This window comes from Lathamus discolor, chromosome 4 (assembly GCF_037157495.1).
Source record: "Lathamus discolor isolate bLatDis1 chromosome 4, bLatDis1.hap1, whole genome shotgun sequence".
Lineage (NCBI taxonomy): Eukaryota > Metazoa > Chordata > Aves > Psittaciformes > Psittacidae > Lathamus > Lathamus discolor.
The window spans coordinates 77,185,559-77,195,665 of NC_088887.1; the positions used below are offsets into that span (position 1 = coordinate 77,185,559).

At 37.2% G+C, this 10,107-nt stretch overlaps 1 long non-coding RNA gene across 1 annotated transcript in view; it reads left to right on the top strand.

Moving 5' to 3' along the window:
- Positions 1–6,132, top strand: part of LOC136012734 (uncharacterized) — a 43,356-nt gene extending 37,224 nt beyond the window's left edge. The window contains exons 4-6 of the long non-coding RNA XR_010611925.1: positions 1,757–1,822; positions 2,448–2,552; positions 6,059–6,132. This is a non-coding gene — a long non-coding RNA (uncharacterized LOC136012734). The remainder of the gene's footprint in view (positions 1–1,756; positions 1,823–2,447; positions 2,553–6,058) is intronic.
- Positions 6,133–10,107: the final 3,975 nt, after the last annotated feature.

Genomic DNA, 10,107 nt, shown 5'->3' on the forward strand with positions numbered 1-10,107 from the left:
TTTATATAAAATACAGTTTAGAGTTAAGAGCAGATCCAGTATCTTCACACACGTGAAATATGTATAATAATTTTAAGGCTGAATAGGAGAAGATAATGAAGCAGATTACCAGTGTTCTCTTTCGGTGCTAGAGCTATGTAAACTGCCTAAACAGATGAACATATTGAAGTGAGCTGACAGTGACCTAGTAAAAGAATTAGCATTTAAAAGGGTCTGTAATTGCTCATTGACTTTGACTCCAAAATCCGTATGTGTCCCTTGGTGACATTATAAATGTTTGTCTACAATTTCACTTTTTCATAGTCTTCACATCAGATAGTAAAAAAGCCTTTGTTTTATAGGGTGCAATGAGATTAGGCCTTAAGAAAAACTATCAAGATTTTTTAATAATACAGTGTTAATGTTGAAGTCCAGCATCTACCTGGACTTGTGCAAAGCGTTTGACACTGTCCCACACGACATCCTTCTCTCTAAATTGGAGAGATAGCAATTTGATGGATGGACCACTCGGTGGATAAAGAACTGGCTGGATGGCCGCACACAAAGAGTTGTGGTCAGTGGCTCGATGTCCGGCTGGAGACCGGTAACGAGTGGTATCCCTCAGGGATCAGTGTTGGGACTGGTCTTGTTTAACATCTTCGTCGCTGACATGGACAGTGGGATTGAGTGTGCCCTCAGCAAGTTTGCCGATGACACCAAGCTGTGTGGTCCGGTTGATACGCTGGAGGGAAGGAATGCCATCCAGAGGGACCTTGACACGCTTGTGAGGTGGGCTGATGCCAACCTTATGAAGTTCAACCACGACAAGTGCAAGGTCCTACAGCTGGGTTGGAGCAATCCCAGGCACAGCTACAGACTGGGCAAAGAAGAGATTCAGGGTGGCCCTGCGGAGAAGGACTTGGGTGTGCTGGTTGATGAGAAAATGAACATGAGCTGGCAGTGTGCGCTCGCAGCCCAGAAAGCCAACCGTATCCTGGGCTGCATGAAAAGGAGGTGATCCTGCCCCTCTACTCTGCTCTTGTGAGACCTCACCTGGAGTATTGTGTGCAGTTTTGGTGTCCTCAACATAAAAAGGACATGGAACTGCTGGAACAAGTCCAGAGAAGGGCCACGAGGATGATCAGGGGACTGGAGCACCTCCTGTATGAAGACAGGCTGAGGAAGTTGGGGCTTTTCAGCCTGGAGAAGAGGAGGCTGCTTGGAGACCTCATAGCAGCCTTCCAGTATCTGAAGGGGGCCTATAGGGATGCTGGGGAGGGACTCTTTGTCGGGGACTGTAGTGACAGGACAAGGGGTAATGGGTTAAAACTTAAACAGGGGAAGTTTAGATTGGATATAAGGAGGAAATTCTTTCCTGTTAGGATGGTGAGACACTGGAATGGGTTGCCCAGGGAGGTTGTGAGTGCTCCATCCCTGGCAGTGTTCAAGGCCAGGTTGGATGAAGCCTTGTGTGGGATGGTTTAGTGAGAGGTGTCCCTGTCCATGGCAGGGGGGTTGGAACTAGATGATCCTGAGGTCCTTTCCAACCCTAACCATTCTATGATTCTATGATTGGTAAAAGGCCATAGGGTTTGTATTAACATGAGAGTGCAGTCTTGGGTCTTATTTGGGTTTGGTTTCATCTAAACTGGTTTTAGTTGGGGATTTTTTTAATTATCTGATGATAATTTACCATGTTCTGGCTTCACAACTGTGAATAAGGTTAATAACATAACAAAGTTGTCCCTATCTCATGATCATCAACCTGTTGTTACAGGGTACTACAGCCCAGGATTTACCAGGCACCTTTGTGGTCATGGGGATGGAGACCAGCTGAGAACAGGTCAGGGCATCAGCCTGCAGGAGGTAGTGAGGACTTCTGTTTAACATTTTTTACTGTATTACCATCAATGACTTTTTTCTGTATTGATTTAAACTATTATTCTGATATTGTAACTGGATTTATAGTCGCTTTTTTGTTGCATTTCAATTTGGTAATTGAGATTTTAGTTAGGCAAACAATACTTCCCTAGATCTAGATGTGAAGTCAGTTTTCTCTGTGTCTAGTTTTGAGTGCAACAGTACAGGTAATAAATTCATATGTTGCTATTTATTATCAAAAAGAGAAAAACAACACATTGATATGTTAAAACAGTATCCTAGCTCTTCCAAAATACTTTATTCAATTCAGTAATGAAGGAAAAGTACTGAAAAGGCTATATAATCTCTTCCAGAAATAATAACACAAAGAATCAGTTTTAATTAGTGTAGTCACCCCAAAATAATCCTACAGCATTAACAGATGCACCGAAGATCTAGAAAACAAAATCTTTGAGTTCAGCATGCATAGAATTTATCATAGCCTATTAGAAAATGTGTAACCCCTTAGAAATTTCCCTTTCTCAATCAAGGACTTCTGCAATGATTATAATTGTGAACAAACAGCTCTTATGTTCAAACACCTACAGAAGAAAATTACCATGCAAGGGCAATATTCGGTGTTGTAACCTGCCATCTGCTTTAGAAGCGTGCAAGTAGAAAACGACCATGAAGAATGATTTGAAAATAAAAGAGTGAGTCTTCTGTATAACATGTTGGTTTTCTCTTCATTGCAAAAATTCACATGCAGCAAAATAACTGAAGCATGCTAAACATTGACTTTAAAATCCGAGGGGTATAGGTCATTAAATTTTGTACTGATTTCTTCCTCTTTAGTATGAGGAGCAGATTGTTAATGCTTTTTTCTTCTTTGCCTTGTGATCTGCTTGGGTTCACTTTTAGATATTCTTTTAATACTGCTTACATGATTTTTATTTTAATTTGTTCCCAGTTAGTCTAATTGTGTAGATAGCTGCAATTATAATATTCTATTAGTTAGTGGACTGATGCTACATTTGTTGTTTTTTGCCCCAAGTATATCCTGAATTATAAACTGCAAATGTGACTACATATGTCCTTAGGCCATCACAATTACAAAATAGTGACTAGCTCAAGATCATTCAGTTTTTCCTGTATTTAGTTTTAGCAGGGCTGATTTCAGATATATAAAGGAAAAGAGTTTGTTTGTTTAACATTAAGAGCTATCTCCTGACCTTTACTCATTATTGGCTTCAAGTTTTAAATCAGTCAAATGCAAAGACGAATTTCCACTTTTTTACAGTAAAGGCAAATCACCAACAGTTTATTTCCAAGCACTGTCAATTATTATACTGCTTAGTGTGTTTTTTTATTCCACTACAAATATAAGGTAAGTAAATACATTTTAAAATTCCCTTTGAAATGTCTCTCTAAAGATTTAATTTTGAAAGGAAGGGAAAACAACTCTATGAGGGAAAAATAAAACACTGCCAAAGCTGTAATGCTTTCTTAACATTTCAGTACATATGAAATTTTATTTATGATTATAGAAAGTAACAAATACATTTTTTCGATCCTTTCAGTAATTTTTTTCAAGTTCTATTCCCTGAATAGCACTTTTAGAAATCCTTGTACCTGCAGGGAAAACTATCAAATCTGAGAAAGCCAGCTGTCAGGATTTTAATTCCTCAAGTAAATATAAGGCCCTGAAATGCAAAAATACAACAAAATCAGTAACTTTAATTTAGTAGTGGAAAGAAATAAGTACACAAAATTTTTACATGAGAAAAAATGTTGTGGGTGTGGGTTGGTTTGTTTTTGTTTGTGGTTTTTTTTTTTGTTTTTTTTGGTTTTTTTGGTTTTTTTTTGTGCAGGTTTAGAAAACAATTTGACAGGGCATTATTAAAAACTATGTGCTTGTACGTTCACATATTTTTTCTGTTCTTTCCATATGAAGACCCCTGACCTCAGGCAGTAAAAAAGCCTTAGTTTTATGTGGTGCAATGAGATTAGAAGTGAAATTTTCAGAGTGTTACATTGTCAAGCAATCTTACTTTTTAATTTTTACTTTTTAAGTAAAAAATCAATCACAAAATTTAGAAAATGTTTTTAAAATTAAAAAAAAAAATTGAAAACTTTTCATGACCTGCACTTACCAGTCCACTTTTATTAGCCAAATTTATGAACATACAATGGATTCCTACAATAAGATACTTTTCTAATGAAATATATATACAGAAAAGTTGTGTCCTGGGTTCAGCAGTAGCAGTCATTTTCTCCTTCTTAGTAGCTGGTGCAGTGCTGTGTTTTCGACTTTCGGCCTGGGAACTGCGCCGATAACACCAATGCTTTTAGTTGCTGCTCAGTAATGTTTACTCTGACCAAGGACTTTCTGAGTCTCATGCTCTGCCAAGGAGGAGGGGAAGCCGGGAGGAAGCAGAGAGAGGACACATGACCCAAACTAACCAAAGAGGTATTCCATACCACAGCACATCATGCCCGGTATAGAAACTGGGGGCAGTTACCTGGAAGGGCTAGACCACTGCTTGGGTCAGACTGGCTATCAGTCGGTGCGTGGTGAGCAATTGTATTCTGCATCACTGCTGTTTATTGTTTTCTTTCCTTTCCCCTTTTAGTTTCGTATACTTTCCCCTTGTTATTTCCATTATCATCATTGTTATTGGTGGTAGCAGTAGTGGTTTTGTGTTATACCTTAGTTACTGGACTGTTGTTATCTCAGCCCGTGGCAGTTTGATTTTGGAACAAGTCCAGAGGAGGGCCACGAGGATGATCAGGGGACTGGAGCACCTCCCAGATGAAGATACTGTTCTTCATTCATTGCCTGAACAAAATAATTTAAAGGAAGAATGAGTTTTATCTGAAAATGAGACTGCTTAAGCATTTTGGAGGCAAGAATGAAAAATAAAGTATACCATAAGGCACCAACAGTCTAGTTTCACCATATCTGAACTAAAGTCTCAAACAATGAATTACAGGTTAATATCAGTGCTTATCCACCAGCGTAACTTATGGAAGTAGTCTAGGAGAGATGATAGCATTCAAACCTGTCCCCCTGTCCAATGTTTTCCATTAGTGGGTTTAAGTTAAAATCGGTGTATTAATGTCAGAGATCCTCTGTTTCCTGGAAGAGAAGTAAGAAAAGGCTTGCTGAACAACATGGTACTGGTTGTTGGAAGGTACATGCTCCATTATCTTACACATACTCTGTTTTGTTTGTTTTGTTTGGATTTGCTTTAGATACATAACTGTGCTGTCGTGTGCTGGGATCATGTTAATTTTCTTAGTAGTAGCTAGTATGGGGCTGTGTTTGGATTTGTGCTGAAAACAGTGTTGATAACACAGGGATGTTTTAGTTACTGCTGAGCAGTGCTTATGAAGAGCCAAAGACTTTTCTGCTTTTCAACCCAGCAGTGAGTAGGCTAGGGGCGCACAACTTGGGAGTAGAGAGTCGGTGTCATGTTAATTTTAATTTAAACTCATTTAGGCTGGTTTAGATTTACCTTTTTACTTTATATAGTGTGAACTACCTGTGAATAAAATGCCTATACTTCCGTAACAGTCAACATCATAGTTATAACACTAGCTCTACATTTCATATTCAGCTGAATTTATTTGCCTTAACCTGCATGTTCTTGTGCCCTTTAAAATATCTTTGTGAATAGGGGTCTCTGTCCGGATTGGCAAATAAAGCACCTAAAAAATAATCATGCCCTCCCTCATCAGTAAGTAGAGGTCAGGCATGAAACACCTGAGTGTTTCAAATGGTACTGAGACATCAGGATTAAAGCTCCTGGATTTTTACCCTAGACAATTAAAATTAGAAAAAAATATGGAGTTCAACTCTACACTAAATATTTTGTTTCTTTTTATGATAAATAATAATTAGGCAGTTCTTCTTACTTGTATCCCTTAGTAATATTATGAATTCATTAATAAATATGTATGCTTCAAAGCACTTTCCCTTAGGATCTTTGGAATAAATATCAGCAATAAATAAATATTCATGGTATTGTTCTCTTTCCTAAAGGTTGACACCTGAAATTAAAACATATTTATTTTTAATGGAATACATGCTCTAAATGACTCTAGTTCAAGAAATGGAACATTCATGAGTACAGTTAGTTACTCTGTATCCTTTAAGCTGCTAATTGCTCAATGTAATGACATGACAGTAATTATTTAATAATTATCTTTTTTCCAGTATTCTAGGTATTGCTAATGAAAAACTGCTTGTTTTCCTTGTTTTCTAGAATATGATACTCATGGAGATCGACAACATTTATGTGAGTAGTTTTAATTGAAAATGAATTACACATAGAAAATATTTGGTTAAGAATAGGAAACCACGTAGCTGTGTTAATGCTTTGATGTTTATTGTATGTAATAAATGAATTATAGTGCTTGCATTAAAAAAAAATTAATGCAAATTCATGCTTATTTCTCATGATAATGTGATGTAGTCTTTGTTATATCTCCTCATTGTTGAAACACTTTCTGTTTTAGAAACATTATTCATCTGCATATTTTAAAATAATTTCAAAGTGAGTTTATGATTTAACCTAATGTTTAGGTTTTTGAAAAAAAAAAAAAATCTTCCATTATTAAGTTTTTTTTAAGGTTTAACTTTGTTGTTTCATATTTTTCCTCATAATTGAGAGTAGTGAAAAGTTCCTAATTACATAATAAAATTCAAAGATAATTCAAACCAAATTCTGATTTATTTCTTTTTAATTTTGAAATATTCTAATATTTTCTAAATTAAATTTTAGGTATAAACATGTAGATAGATGATGGACAAACTCTTGCTTTTTAAGTGCATCTTTATGAATCCTGAATATTTTACAGCAGATTTAAGAACATGCAGATTGTTCACTTTTGCTCTTTTCTGTCAGAATTCTTTGTGTTTCTCCATAGAACATGACAATATATTTAAGCTTTCAAGGATGGTTCTACAAAGTGCTTGCATGATGTGGAAACAGAAAATTATTACAGTTAAATTGGTTGCTAGATTATGATTCTCAGATGCTTTTCAAGATGCATTAAGGCTCCATCCTTTACTGAAAGATGTAACATCAATGCTACAATCAAATTCTATAAAAATAACACTGACACTTCCAAGCACTTTGAGGAGAGCTATGAAAGCAAAACCAAAATGAATGAAGTATTACTGCATCAGACAAAAGCAACCTGCAGTTATTCCTTTTCAGACATTTACAGTATTATTCTGCTTTAGATTCCTAACAAAACTACTTACCAGAACTATAAGGGAACTGTTTTACATATTGTACAAACAACTAGAAATATATTTTGAAAATATAACATAGTAAGTCAGTTAACATTGGTAAGATTGCTAAAAACATCTGCAACCTGCTGCAGCCAGCACTGTTGTAAGAGAGGCCTTTTCAATATTTCAAGTTACAATTTAGGACTTTTTGGGGAGTTTTGCATTCTTTGAGAAATAATTTGAAATCACATTCTGATAAACTGCAGGATCTGGATTCTTCATAACTTTTTTCTGACTTTAGGCTGGCTGTGGCTTCACTTCTCTTCGAACAGTTTTCCTGTGAAAAATGTCTATATAGGTTTACATTATTACAAGAGCACAGTGTTTTCTTAAAGAAATTTAGCCCCTCTTGTCTTCTCCAAGCAGAAAACTGAAGGGATTCAGCTAAAGTTCCTCCCTTTCATGTTACATAATGTAAATTCATTGACTGTTTGTGGCTGATGAGATTTTTCATACAAATTCAGGATAAACCCTAAAAATCTGAATTGAGATTAACATTCTGAATACTTTTGTTTACATTAAAATATTCATAAAATATGAGAAACTAGTGGTAATATAACCTTTTGGAATAGTGGCAAAGAATGAAATAAAATTGAGGGGTTTAATACTGTTTTATGAAAACCATTTCAGGGATTTTTTTTTTTTTCTGTCATTGCTGTTGCTTTCTATCTTCTAATTTTCAAAATTTATTTTGGGGTTGCTTTTATTTTAATGTCGTTACACATTAATCCGCAAAGCTGCAATATCGCTATTACATTTTCAGTTCTGCTGTTTGTTACTGTCAAAGTATAATAAAGTGCTTTCACATTGTATTATTTTATATATATATATATATATTAAAACATTTTGAATAGCCAGCAGTCAGTGATTCTATCTAAATGGAAGATTAAATGTTTAAATTACAGCAATCCTTAATGGCTAGAATAAGATAATAAAATGTCATTAGTCAGCCAGATGAAAAAAAATTTACAGATGATGAAACATAAAACTAAAATACTGTATTAAAAATGACAAAAAGTTGAAATAATACTTTGAAATCTAAATTTTAATGCTTAATATTGTTAGAGGGATGTATCATTCAGGATCTGACAACCCAAGAGAGATGAGGCTGCTGCAGCTCCATACCACAAGGTCCAGCCCTTAGCAGGGCTGAAAGTTCCCAGCAGACACAAGTACACAGAACACATGCACACATACCACTTATGTATATACGTACATACGTGGGCAACAGCCTCACTCAGAACATTCGCATAAACACAATGGTGTCATCCCTTTTGCCTGGACAAGACTGTGGTCTGATGATGAGAATATAGATTCAGATGTATGTATGTATGTACAAAATGGACCCCTCCCTCAGGCATTCAGTCTGCCCAGTAGCTGCTTCTGGATCCCAGTCTGCTTATTAGCTGCTACCTGAACCCCCAGAGCCACAGCCCCACTCTAGCTGAGTATAGTATCCCTCGTTCATATGCACCCCTTCTCCCTCACACTGCCCCAAGCTGTCTCAGAGTCCCCAGCCCCACAGCCAGTCTTCCTATGCTCTCACCCTTGGAGATCACAGGTGCTCTTACAGCCAGAGCTCACTCTTAGGGACACATACACTCCCAGGTCACTACACCTGCTCTCTGTCTGGTTCAACCTCATCTTCATTCACGATCGCACACTCACTCACACATCTGCACTCATTTTGGTTGCTGGCGATAGACTCCTGAACACACATGCACATGAATGAGAGCCCCTCTGGAAAATAGCTGAATGTGGAGTTCAAAGAGACTAAAACAGCCTCCATCCAATTGTCTGACTTACACTCCCATAGACACAGGACAGAGAGCGCATACCCAGAAGAGTTAGAAAGGAATTTAATGTGAAGACAGGAGAGACGGCACTGATCAGGCACAGGGCACAGCCAGACAACCACACTGCTCAGCTCCTGCTTATATATGTACTAACCCATTTATTTCCTTATGCCTCTATTTCCCACAACTGTTACTCTTCAAATCATCTAAACCCCTCCCTTTTTCCTGTCTTTGGTACCTCCCATAAGTATCCTGTAATGAGTCCTGTACAATCTCAAAATGCTTCTCTGCATCTTATAATAGGTCCCACAACCCTAGGGAGCAATTCCCATCAATTTGAGAGGTGTTTTGAAGAACCTCTCCCTTTGACTCTTCCTGATGGGTTTCACACTTGGACACTGGGGCTGAGGATCTCCTGGGGCAGCCATGGGAGGGGACTGGACAGAGCGTCCCTTCCTCTGAGTCCTCAGTTTGGGTTCCTGCTCACCACTGTTCCTCCCTGTGATCCTCTCCGCTTGTGAAGATGTGCCTTTGATGGACTGACGGCCCATGATAGGCCTGGGAGTAGCCAGGCAGAGTTATTTTTGGGGCTTCTCTTCCATGGTCTGTGTTCCTTTGTGGGTATGAAGACAAGATTACTTTTTTATCCTATAATCTACTAAATATGTTTCTGGAAAAATAGCTTCTCAATTTCATTTTAAGTAAAAAAAAAAAAAAAAAAAAGAAAGTTTCTTCTAGAAAATCACAGTCTTTTTTTCTTCCAGAAAATCCCCATCTGAATATAGATGACAATTTTGTAATATAATATAGAAGCTGAATTTATTCTGAAGATTTCTTTGGGCACTGAAGTGAATGACAGCAGAGACAGTAGTTAGTAGATAGTATACCACCACTATTGACAGTCTGAAGCATGACTCAAGCATTGTCAGAATCCTCAAGGACTGGGAGAAATAAATCATATCAAATAAAAGAAAAGTCAGTCAGGATAGCAGCTGTGAAAAAAAGAGTATAAAGGCTTGTTTCAATTAGAGTCACACAGATGAAAGTGAGAAATATTGGGTGTCTTGCAATTCAATAAGGTATGAACTTCAACAACTTCGGTCTCCTGTGAAGCACTAAAAGACAACTGAAAAGCAAATTTCCAAGAGAAACATCTGTAGTAGAACCTCC